The sequence below is a fragment of the Adiantum capillus-veneris genome, chromosome 4 (assembly GCF_014529385.1).
Source record: "Adiantum capillus-veneris isolate H3 chromosome 4, ASM1452938v2, whole genome shotgun sequence".
In the NCBI taxonomy this organism is placed as follows: domain Eukaryota; kingdom Viridiplantae; phylum Streptophyta; class Polypodiopsida; order Polypodiales; family Pteridaceae; genus Adiantum; species Adiantum capillus-veneris.
The window spans coordinates 163931915-163944663 of record NC_140934.1 but is presented as its reverse complement, the minus strand read 5'-3'; the positions used below and the strand labels follow the sequence as shown (position 1 = coordinate 163944663).

Sequence of the window (12749 nt, the reverse complement as noted above, 5' to 3'; positions counted from 1 at the left end):
CAAATTGGGTCCATATTATTTGCAAATGTGAGGCTCACTTTAACTCAGATTAAGCAGCCTCATTTAGCAGATGAGATGTTTGTCAACAGTTTTGCAGTTCTGATGTTGATGAACTCAAGGGATGGAGACCCCGAGGATATAAACTTCTCTCAAGTAGCAAGAGAACTTGGTGTTGATAGACGAACTTTGTCGCAAGCTAAGCTATGTTTGTCTAGAGAGAATTAAGACATGTTTCCTATCTTCATGTGTCAGAGAGGCTAGACTACGTGCCATTTAACAAGAGATATGAAGGATGTTGTTCTCTCCTTTTGGATTGCAGAGATATGGGTTTCCCCCAACAAGGACATATGCAACATGAGGATTGGGAAAACCACATATGTGTAGCATCCAATCCATTTTCTGGATGAGTCTCAAATATATTCTCATTGCATCCAGCCGTGTGTTCTAGTGTACATAGGTCAAAGCTTAGATTTGTTAATCAATTATATAAAGCAATGGTTGCTCCATACTGCTTGATTATTTAAGGTTATGTGAGTGGTGCTTTTACTTATTACTTGAGTGCTTTGAAGGTTTTGTGAACCTAATGAGAAATGGATCTTGTTAATGTACTTAGCTCTCCATATTGCCGTAAATGGATCTTGTTAATGTACTTAGCTCTCCATATTGCCGTAAACCTTATTGGCACTAGAAACAATCAACCCAACAAGTGGCATGTGCTTAAAAGTAGTACATGCTTGGTCTACTACATTATATTTCTACACTGCTTTAAAGCATACTAATGAGCCCTTTGATTAAAATTAGTATGCAAAAAATCAAACTATTGAGCTCTGTGTAAAAAAGGTAGCCTGATTTAAAGCATACTATTGCTTCAAAGTACAGCCCTAAATTACCAAAGTAGCAACAGGGAGTAGATTTCAAGCAAATCTTTAGATCTTCTAATGCTTTAAAGGTATTTAGACCGATGCTTAAAAGTAGTAGATTCTTAAAAGCCCCGTGCTTTAAAAACTTACTCTAAAATACATTAGCTTTTTTCTTTGCTTTAAAGCACACTATTAGGAATAACTAGAATACTGCTTCAATGTGGTTGTAAGATGATAGCTCAAAACCTTTGAAGGTTTAAATCCCTTGTTCATACGCAAGCTAAAAGATCAATATACATGTTGTTGTGCATTGTGCAACACATATCTAGATGATGTTTATGAAAGATGCATTAAACCTTGTACGACATCCTCAATTTGGGCTTCACAATGGATCATGCGGGTGTTCTTGCACCGTTTGTCATATTGCATCATAGCCAAGTATGTGTGGCAGTGTGCAACACACATACACAAGTGTCACTACTATTTGGGAGTCTATACTTTACCCCAAAAAGTAGGGTGAAGAGTATCACTGATACCCTTGTCTTATTGCATCACAACCAGGTGTGTGTGGAAGTATGAAACACACATACTCAAGTGTCACTAATATTGGGGAGTCTATACTTTGCCCCAAGAAGTAGGGACCAGAGTATCACTCTACCCTTGTCTTATGGGTGAATGAAAGAAGTGTGGTGTGCATAAATTGCAGGTGTGCCCAAGAGAAATTTCAAAAGACAATATTTTGCAAGTTAATGTTAAGGCATTTCAGGAGGTAGAGTTAGGGATCAATGAAGATGGCAAGAAGAAGACTAGAAAGGATGTGGTGCATAAGAAGATGCATTGCACGGAACTTCTAAGTTGGTTCAAGGATCACATCAAGTAGTTCATAAAACTCAACTTTGTTTACAGATGGCAAGCAGAGCAGTTCAAATTTGTAACATTCCCATATGATTTTGTTGTGCCAGTCATAGACTTAGTAGAGAATTAATCCTTCAAGGGGAAGCATGAAATACAGTCCATGCATTGGTACTCCAGTCAAGTTACTATATTGGTGCACATTATTTAATGTCGCTCATCGGGAAGGGAGGTCTTGAAGGAAACCCATTTCTATATCTCACATGACAAGGTTTATGACACCTTGTTTCTCTGGCACTAACTGCTTTTGAATGATGCATGGTTGAAGGAAAATGGCTGGAGACCAAAGTGGCATTGGGTGTGGTCGGACGGTTGGGACACCCAATTCAAGGCAAAGAGGCCGTTCTATTTTGTTACTAGGTACTTCCAACTAACATGCAAAGATATGTGCTAGATTTTTTTGGTTCCGACCATGGAAGGGAGAACATGATGACACCATTGCTGTGATTAAAAGGACACTCTGTGCAACTGAAGGTATATAGGACCCTCTAAAATGTGCATTCGATGTGGTCTATTTCTTGAGGGAAAAGTTTAAGCACTCAAGAAAGTCAAGAGTTTTCAGGGACATTCAGTTTGGCAAAGCTAACAAGACACGCCAATGGAGCTGCAAGCCAATTCATAAGAAAATGTCTATGCAGAGTGTGAATGGATACTCATATATTGATAGAAAGCATTGCGGTACAGAATGCTATTATGATTTTGTGATTTTTGTATGTAGAACCAACGGAGGTGCTGCATCAATAAGAAGTATGTTGGGCATGTGCATGAAGATTTTTTTAGGATTGCATATAGACTGCAATGAGTGTACTTTGCTTTTCTCTTGCAACATTACATTCTATGGGCACATCATATCAATATTTGTTTAAGTTATAATAAGTGTAGTTACTAGCTCGCTTATCGAATGCAATAAATTTTGGCAATTGTCACACAAGAAATCACATCAAAAACATAATTTATATTGCTGATGGAATTTTTCACATGAAAAATTGTTTCAACGTAGTACTCAGATCCCATTTAGACTTTACAAACATGCATAGTAGTTGTGTTGTTACTACAAAAAATAACGGTCAAAAGATGCAAACAAGTTACAAGTATGTGATTGTGAACTATGCTAAATGTACAAGGCTTTGGAAGTCAGTGTCTAGTTAGAAGAAAAGAGAGAGAGAGATAATGGCTTCACAACCAGCTAGGTAGGGTAGAATGTAAGGCCTCTCTCTCTTTTTCTCACTCTTGTGCCTCCTTTTCCTCCATCCTCTTTTTCCATATCTCTTCTTCCTCTATAGGCCTTTCCTCTTCATGACTAAGATATTTTCATCCTAATTGGATCCTGTCAGCCACATGGTTTCTTTCACATGAGAGTATACTGCCCAAAAAAAACGTCTTTGGCGAGCATCCATTATCAATCATTGGTCATGCACCAATGATACTAAAAACCTATCACCCTCATATGGAAAAACCAACATGAACATGATGGCATGATCTTATTGAACTATGGAAATATAGTGTAGGTCCCACATATGTTCATCCATAATTTGTAGCATCTATCATCTAGCAATACTATAGTGACTTACCAAACTATGGATACTTTTCCAAGAAAACATCAAGTTCATTGAGGGTAGGTGTATCCTAGTGAGGGGATGGTGTTCCTTAAGTCACGATTTTGGTATGATTTGATGGGTTTCCTTCCGTTTGTGTGTATGTGGGCTAGGTGGTGTGAGAGCACTGAGATTCTAGGTTGCGGTTTAGTTGGCCTTCCAGAGTGTTGTATGTGTAGGATGGTCTCAGCCTGACAAGCTAAAGAGATTTCCTCCATGTGCCTATCGTGTCATCTGTGTCCTCGATTGACATTATGTTGATCTAGGTTGTGTTGCATGTACTTTATGGGTGGTGTGATTTTCTCCCACAATACTAATGTTCCTAAACCCCAATCCTTGGCAGAGAATATGAAAGAAAAACCTACTTTTGGTCAATGAAATGCGATCCAATGTGCTATAGAAATGCTCCTTGCAAATTGGTAGACCAATTGTGCCTTTCTAGTAAGCTTCATGAATGTATCCACAAACATCACATGGGTGCAAACTATACCACGTAATTATCATTACCAAATGATTGTTGATTATTAAGTAGCATCTTCAACTCACTCCATGCCATTGTGTTGATTGAAGGCTCAAGTACCCATTACAAAAAAGAAGATCATTTTAATATAACGTGCGTGGTTGACCAAAACAAAAGTGCAGGCCCATATCTTTCACTATGTTAGACACCTTCAAGTTGCTGACATTTGAAATCACCCTTTTCTTTGCTGATTTAGGAATTATTTGAGTACATCTATCTTTGACACTTTCACGGTATGTTGAGCAGATATGCACAAATCACATTGGATGGTATGCGTGTGAGCATGGCAACCAAAACAAACCATAAAATTCTTCCTCCATCAAGGTTCCACCACAATTGGTACAGACTAACATAAGAACTTGGAATGGCCCTGTGGTTGACTTTCCTGGTAGAGAGTTGGCACTATTGCATAACTTGCCTTATTTAAATTTGTACATGTAACAAAGATGTGAAGTTTAGTTGAAGCCTTGCTTCACGCACTTGCTTCACATAGTCATTGTGTCTCTCTTGCAAAAACAAGAAAACTAGAAAAAAATCAATAGCCATTATAGGGGTTAAGCACACATACCCACACAACTTTAAATAAACACTCTTAATTATCACATCTTCAAACCCAATGCTATTACCACCACACAGCTTTAAAGTGATATCTACCTCAACCCATATACCCACACAGCTTTAAAGAAACACTCTTAATATCAAAACTTTAAAGTGATGTCTACCTCAAACCATATACCCACACAACTTTAAAGCAACACTCTTAATCATCACAACTTCATCCAATGCTATTACCACCACAAAACTTTAAAGTGATGTCTACCTCAACCCATATACCCACATAGCTTTAAAGCAACACTCTTAGTTGTCACAGCTTCAAAGCCAATTCTATTAACACCACACAACTTTAAGTGATATCTATCTCAACCCATATACCCATAAAAATTTAAAGTAATACTCATAATTATCACAGATTCGAAGACAATGCTATTACCACCACATAACTTTAAATTGATGTTTTCCTCAAACCATATATCCACACCGCTTTAAAGTAGCACTCTTAATTATCATAGCTTCAAAGCCAATGCCATTACAACCACACAACTTTAAAGTGATGTCTGCCTCAACCTATATACCCACATATCTTTAAAGAAACACTCTTAATTACGACAACACAACTTTAAAGTGATGTTTTCCTCAACCCATATACCCACATAGCTTTCAAGCAACACTCTTAATTATCACAGCTTCAAAGCCAATGCTATAATCACCACAAGGCTTTGAAGTGATTTCTACCTCAACCCATATACCCACATAGCTTGCACATGTCAAGAAGACAATTATGTCTAGGGTGGTAACTATCATTGCCCAATCAGGAACCTCCACCTTGTAGCCTAGCCTTTGAAGCGTACGCTCTGAGAAGGCTATTTCCCCTTCAAGCAAATGGATTTTTTTCCATATTAGACTCAACCGACTTTCTAAACTCCTCCATCTACTCTATGAATTGTCAAATGTCCTCCCTAAGGCCGACAACTGCAACATTGACACCATCTACGTGGATCATATTCTCCCTTGCCACCTGCAACTCTAAAAATGCACCCTTCTATGGTGTAAAGCAACCCCATGTCCATGCTGGCACCTCCCTGTGACATAAAAGCATCCGAAGAAGTCAAATTAAGGGGATCATTTGTTATCTATCACCTCTTCATTTTCTTCTCCCAAGAATCCTTGTTCTTCTGTATCCTAGCCATAACTAGCTCTGCATAAATTGCCCATGCTACCTGCTTCTCTGGATCATCTTCTTTGCTATGGAATTTCTCATACACAAAGCCCATTGCAAAGGAGACCCCGACCTCATAATTTGGTGGAGTCTCTTGATATCATGTACATGGAGAAGCATAACTGTAATGGAATATGGCTATAACATTGACTGTAGCGGAAATGAAATAACAATAGTGAGCATTTACTTTAAGAGGATTCTTCTAGAGCATAAGAAGAGTAATTGATTGAAGGTAGCAAAATGAACATTAAACCTAATTAGCTTGGAACTAATAATACTTCTAAAAGATAGAGATAAAGAATTAAAGAAATTGACAATAGTTGATGACCGGATTTATGTGGATCCGGTCCCTCCTCCAAAAGGCTTTTGTATTATAGATTCCCCCATAAAGAGAGACTTGGTACAATAAAAGCTTGTGTTCCTTGAGGCCTTGTTGGTGTAATGAAGATGGTAGACGGGTACTATGAGCCTTCTGCCCCACGCGTCTGCCCGCAGGTTAGATGCGTGGTTCACCGGTTTTACCGAATACTCTCACTTGTTGAAGCATAGTGCGCTTTAGGCCTAAGCCGCAGGGCTTCCTGAAGGGCTTGAGCCCTCCTTGTCTGGGTACATGCGCCAGCGATCAGCGCATGTACAGAGAAGGCGTGGTGTTGCTTTTCTTTTTGAAAAGCTAGGCTTGGTATCCCTCCCGCACCTCGCGTTCGTGGTATTTACACTCAACTGTGCTTCAGAGACACGGTCGAAGCCTAAGGATTGGTTAGGCTTAGTGTGCTCTTTTTACGACATGCTTTGGTTTTCTCTTTTTGTTTCCTGAGGTGCGTGCTTTCCGCTGTTGCTTGCGGTTTCCTAGCGTTAGAATAAGTTGTGTCTGTTTTGTTGTGGACATCTGCAATGCCTCGACCGACATGCAGCAGGCAGTTCATTCGGTGACTCCGCGGTCGCCCTCACTAAACCGACTTGAATCTGAATGGTAGTTTGGATTAAGTCTGACTGAAATCGGATTTACCTTTTATGCCGTATCCTATTATCGTACCTTCTATCTTGGCTTGATCTTAGTTGTTCTCGAGGCCTTTCATATAGAAGCAAACTCTCCAAATTTATGACCAACCTTTTCGTTTATAACCCTCAAACGAATAAAAGATCGCCCGTTATGAATTTCTGCATAGCAACCCTTAAATAACGGCGAAATGGAAAATCTACATAACCAGATTCTCCCCCTGATCTTTTTCGTCTTTTCTAACAGGCAAGCATCAACAAAAGGGCCTTTCCATACGAATCATGCCATAAACTAATTTCTGTGTTTCCTCACTATTGCTCAAAATCCACATTTAGTGGGCCTTCCCCAGGGTGACACTGAAGGTCTACCTCCTTTCATGCGCCCTTCGCCTCCTCCATAGGGATAATCAACCAGATTCATAGCAACACCTCAAACAATGGGGCGTCTGCCTAACCACCGACTTTACCCTGCTTTGCTAAGCCTACGTATGCCATGGTTGGGATTAGACACCATACCAATAGTAGCTCAGCATTATAAATCTATAGGTTTGTGAACACCTAAGGGTGACCGCGCAATACATTATGTATTCTCTTTCTCAATTATTTTAGCTTTGACTCCTGCAGCTCAAGTTAACCCTACGCCTTAACCTGGCTTCCATTCGATATTATGTATCCATGCGCCCCTAGCTATATGGGCTAATGGTATACAATTTCCCACCATTTAAAAATATGAATCGAGTACGTATTTTCTATCGCTATAAGGGTCAGCGTAGTCTCCTCCAGGGCGTAGCCAGGAACCACTTTAACGGCTCCCCCATAGAAGCTTCTCTTCTAACCACTTTCAACCTTCATTTGCTATGTTAAATGAGGTTGAAGGTTTAGACTAATCATAATTCATCACCATCCTGCCTGCTTCCAATTAATAACTAGCTAATACATAAGTGTTAGCCTAAACCGCACCATTACTGTTAGGGCTCGGTTTCTGAACTGTGCATGAGCTATAGGCCTCACACGGCTCTTCTTAAGAACTTAAATCCTCCACTTTGCTTGCAATCCCTGCTCGATTGGAGGGCCTGAACATTTGGTCGAGGCCTTGGGTTGGACGCTATAATTTCTGTTTTGTCTGCACGCATCTCTGGCTATTCGTGGCTAAGGTCCTAAGTCCTCAAGTCAGCCTATTCTTTTTGAAGAATCCCGCTGCACTCACGGGCATATGGCTTGGCAGGCCTTCCGTTTCCGGAGCTCCATGGGCATTGCCCCGTTCCTCAATCAGATGTTTGGATGTGAGCTATACTTCGCGAGAAGCTCCACGAGCGTATGGCCTCGCCGATTAACCCCTCTTCTCGTACGACTGGGAACGCTGCTCAGTGACAACCTTTCAATCGTCACCGCTTTGACTTCTCTTGCTACTATAATAACAGGCCTTCGGTATGCGTGGTTAGCACTGATCGTGTTTAGGCTACGAAGCTTACACTCATTTATATTGGTTCATCCTGTTACGGCCCGGGCCTTTTGCTTTTGCAACTTTAAAGGTGGCCATTCTTTTATCAAGGCAGTCGTGCATTTCAGCTACTGGCGGGACTGGGTACCCGCATCCAGTCAAAGTTATCGTTGCCTACGTGGGTCGCTTTGCAAAAGACATTGCTTAGGACCAACGCAACGGGTCACACGGAAGGTGTACGATCTACTTTACACGCCCTATCTTTCGGCCTTTCATCTGCCTTTAGCCGTCCTTTAAAGCTATGCTTAGGTTTAAGAATTTTCTTTTTGTTTTACCGAAAACTCTCCTGCGCTTTACGTTTGATTCTCTGCGCCCAGAGAACGCTATGCGTTCTCCATCTTCACGGCGCCCTCGCTTTAGTTTTAGAAAGCGCTTTGCCCTAATTTGGTTTTTCTTTTTACTTCCTGTTTTTTTTGATAAGACTAAGCGTCTGGCTGATTTCTTTTAGCTTTTAAACTAAAACTTGAAGAATCATAGATACCTAATCTTGTGTTGTGTAAAATAGATACCGCTTAGGTGTAGATCTTTTTTAATAAAAAACCAAAAGAAAAAGCGTAGTTTCATTTACCTGCCCTTGAATCTGCTTAGGTTACGGCTAGACAAATAGAAGCGGGGAAAAGGACAATAACGCTTCAGCCGCTTTTACCCATATAGTACGTTGTTTACCTTTTAATCTTAATCCAGGCCTTGCGAACGAGGAACGTCGCTTGCCGCTAGCTTTTCTTTATATAGTACGTCGTTTACATTTTAATTTTCATTTAGGCCTTGCAAACGGTCTTCACTTAACGACGGGTTGTTTGCAGTTGGTCGGTCTACACTCGGAGGTGTAGTCTGCCGGGGATTTTATTACTGTTTATTACTTATTTGGTGCTTGCAGTAGTGTGCTTTTGATTCTTGGTAGATTTTTTTTAACTAAAGAACGCAACGCGAGGGTGAACAAACAAACAAATGTCGTGTATTCTTTAGCTACTGGTGACAATTGAAAAATCTAACACATGCTATTGCTGAAGGGAAAAGCAAAGAAAAAACAATAAAAGCTAGGAAGAAATAACTCGACTTAGTCTCATGCTTCTGCAATAGTACCTATTATGATCAGTTACATTATTGCCGTCTATAACAGAATAGAATGGGCAGGAGCATTTGTCTATTTATGTAACCGATCGTATGGAGAGGGAGATGGGTAGGTACCGGCCGGTGTGACGCATTTAAGCCTTATGGTTCACTGTGTTACCTGTAAGGCGGTCAAAAGACAGATAACGCCGAAGAATCCCCGCATAACCAAGAAGCAAGACCCAAGAGGCGCCACCCCCTCTTTCGAAAGGGGGGACGGATTATAAGAATGGATCTCATCCTTGGCCTTAAGAAAAACTTAAGATTAGACCATAATACAATGTTTGACATGTAAAATGATCTCAGGTGCCGATCCTGGCGTAGGTTGAAAGCCCTTCCACTGTAACCAAATCTATTTTTAATTGGTTACAGTGGCTGGTGTATGCAAAAAAGAGCAAGCGTTGTTTGCAACGCACATGGCTAGGCATGTGTATGCCCTTTATTGTGCTAAAGGGCCTTTGTACACAGCGACATACCTTAAAATATGCCATGCTGCTTACAATTGTACCAGGCCTTAGCATACATAAAGCTGATTAGCTATAAACTTTAACATGCCATGTGTCTCTCTTTCTTGCTTGCGTGCTAGGGGATTTCTTAGATTAGTTTTTCTCTGTTATCGTTTTGCGATGATGGGCAAGGTTCCTGTCAATTCTTGGTTCGGATATACGGGCTTTCTCTACAAAATTCTGTCCGTCTTTGACGTATCATCGATTACCGACGAGGCACCTGGGGTTACGATTCTAGTTACTCTGTTTGGGCTTTGGCTAGGCTGGCTGAACCCCCTAATCGCTCAAGACTTCGATCAATGAACAGATTGTCTTGCCGTTTACTGGGGAAATGGTGGCTGGCTAGGGTTAGGGGGAAAAAGAACCTGAACCACAAGGAACCAGCCCTTACTCATCATGGGGGCTACGGGACGGTCCCGTGGACCTCTTGCCTAACCCTCTAACGAGGAGGCCCGCCCTTTGCCAGCCTCTCCAAGAAGGTTATCCCTTACGGGAATCGAACCCGTTTCTTCGACATGAAAAGACGATGTCCTAACCACTAGACGAAAGGGACTTGGCAGGAATGAAATTGCTTGACTTGGCTTTATCATTTTATAACCGAAACCAGACGTGCTTAAACTAACTCTACACCCAGCCAAATGCTTATGGCAAAAGGTTGAAGACCTACGGTCTGTAGTATCTCCTCTCAATCCCTTTGGGTTAACCATTTTCGTATATGAGAGACATAGCCTTTACAATACAACTCCATATACGAAATTTCCGGTTTCAAAATGCCTAGATGACTCGACTCAAAGGGCCATGTCTTCAATTTAAAGTTACAATGCTTGTTTGATTCGTGGACAGAGTTATGCCATAAGAAGCCGCCTTAGCGCAAAGAAAGATCGTGAAAAAAAGACAAAATGCCCAGTTAGGCAATAATCGAGGTGACAGGATTCGAACCTATGGCCCTCTGTACCCAAAACAGATGCGCTACCAGACTGCGCTACACCTCGTGGGCCATCCCCAGTAATGGTTGAGAGTTGGCTATAGCAATCAATTAGCGCTTGGTACTTCATACACCAAGATTATGCCCTTAATTAACTTACAAAAGCATTAACATATCCCCGGCCTCAATCCCAAGATCTCAAACACCTTCAAAGGTGGAGAGAGCTAGGAGGGAGTGAGAGAAGGGAAGAGGAAGAGGAAGAGGAAGAAGAAGTAGCATACAAGAAAGAAGTAGTATCCTCTCATACCATTACTCATAGAGCTTAGCATAGCATAGTAGCATAGTAATGGATATGAAGAAGATTGATAGCATAGCATTGAAGCATAGATCTTGGTTGGATTTTCATTCCATAGCCAAGAGTTTTTGGTGTAGGCTTCTCAAGCTACCCCTCTCTTTTCTTGGGTTGACCCCCTCTTCTAGCTCTAGCTTGCAAATGATTGGACCTCCACAAGCCTGGCCAATAACAAGCTTTGTGCATAAAAATCAACAAGGGTAGCATTAGGGCAAAGTGTCCTCCTTACCCTTCTGAGAGAGATGACTTGAATAATGCTTGAAAAATTAATTAAACAAAATAAATTTTCATTGGATCCCTTTAGAGGTCAACCAATAGGCTTTAGGCACCTTATGAGGGCAACATGGGGAGGATCTTGACATGTGTACTTGTTGCCTCTTTGGACTTGGCTTGCCTTGAGGGAGTGTGTGTGTGTTCTTGTAGAGATTGCCCCCCCTTGTGTAGGGATCCATGTTGACTTTAGAACACCTCACTCCTTAAGCACATTAGTCAAGAAGCCCCTTAAGCACTTTAGTCATAAAGCATGTGTTAGCGGCTTGCCGTGATGGATGTCTGTAGCATAGCTATCTAGCACTAACATAATGTCAATACTCAGGGAAGTGACTCGGATGGAGCACGGAGACTCTTTGAGGTTTTCAATCTCAAGAAGTAAACCTTAACAAGAAAATACACCAACTCAACAAGAAAACCAACACTTAATGATCAGGCAAATCTGCCTATGTCCTTTCTCACAGCTCTAGGTCATCACGTCATTTCGGCACTTGAGTGAACTTGAAAGGCAATGAAACTTTAGGAGGAGGTCTAGGACACCTAGGGGCACTATCATACCAAATCTGATCGCAATCCAACAAGGTACCAAAATAAAGATCCATCATGAAAAGGTTCTTGAAAATTGCAACAGATCAGTCCAAAAAGGTCTTCTATGGTCTAAGAACACTCTTGTATGGTCAAAACAATTAAAAATAGTGATTTAAGCACTCAAACTTGCAATTACGGCTCACAAAAACATAGTCGTGATCCACAACAAAACTGACAATGCTTACACTTTAATGATAGAGCAAGGAGAGAGGAACAGAATGCAAGTTTTGGAATTGAAAACGGATTACCCAATTGTTAGAAAAGTTGATTACAAGTTTGAGCATCTTTGTAGGTTGAGTGTACGTACAATAGAGCTCTTTCTTTTCCTCAAAGATAAGCCTCCTTTCGCATTAAGGTTATTGACATTTATACCTAGGGTTTTCTAAATGGCAAGTGGCCGGCTCACATGGACCTTTACAATTATCATGATAGAATTACAACTCAGGGAATTGACGTACTACTCTGGAATTAAGATTTACATAGAGTATCACTACACTAGCTCGGAAAAATAATAGACTACAACTGTGGTGTTCTCTGGCTAAGTGGATGTCTGTTCGGTCAATTCGCTAAACATTCCCCCTTCCTAGCTTGTGTCGTCCCTTGACACGACCATGTGCAGTCTTGTCATAGGGTTGTCTTCAGCTTTGTCTTCAAGGTGGGTCTTTATCTTCGGAAGTGCTTTGTTTTTATGACGCTCCCCCCTTCCTTGAGTGATTCATGTCTATTATGTTGTTGATACGTGAGTTGAGCTTTGATTGTCAAGGCAACTTTTCTTCCCCTCGCACATTCTTCTCATTGTTCTCAATCTTGAAAGGATTCGAGATGTCCTCATCTCAA

The 12749-nt window shown here is 41.0% G+C and overlaps 1 non-coding gene across 1 annotated transcript; it reads right to left on the bottom strand.

Annotated features, from left to right (window-relative positions):
* Positions 1-10695: 10695 nt before the first annotated feature.
* TRNAP-UGG (transfer RNA proline (anticodon UGG)) lies at positions 10696-10769 on the bottom strand. The gene has a single exon. It is a non-coding gene; the product is annotated as a tRNA-Pro (tRNA).
* Positions 10770-12749: the final 1980 nt, after the last annotated feature.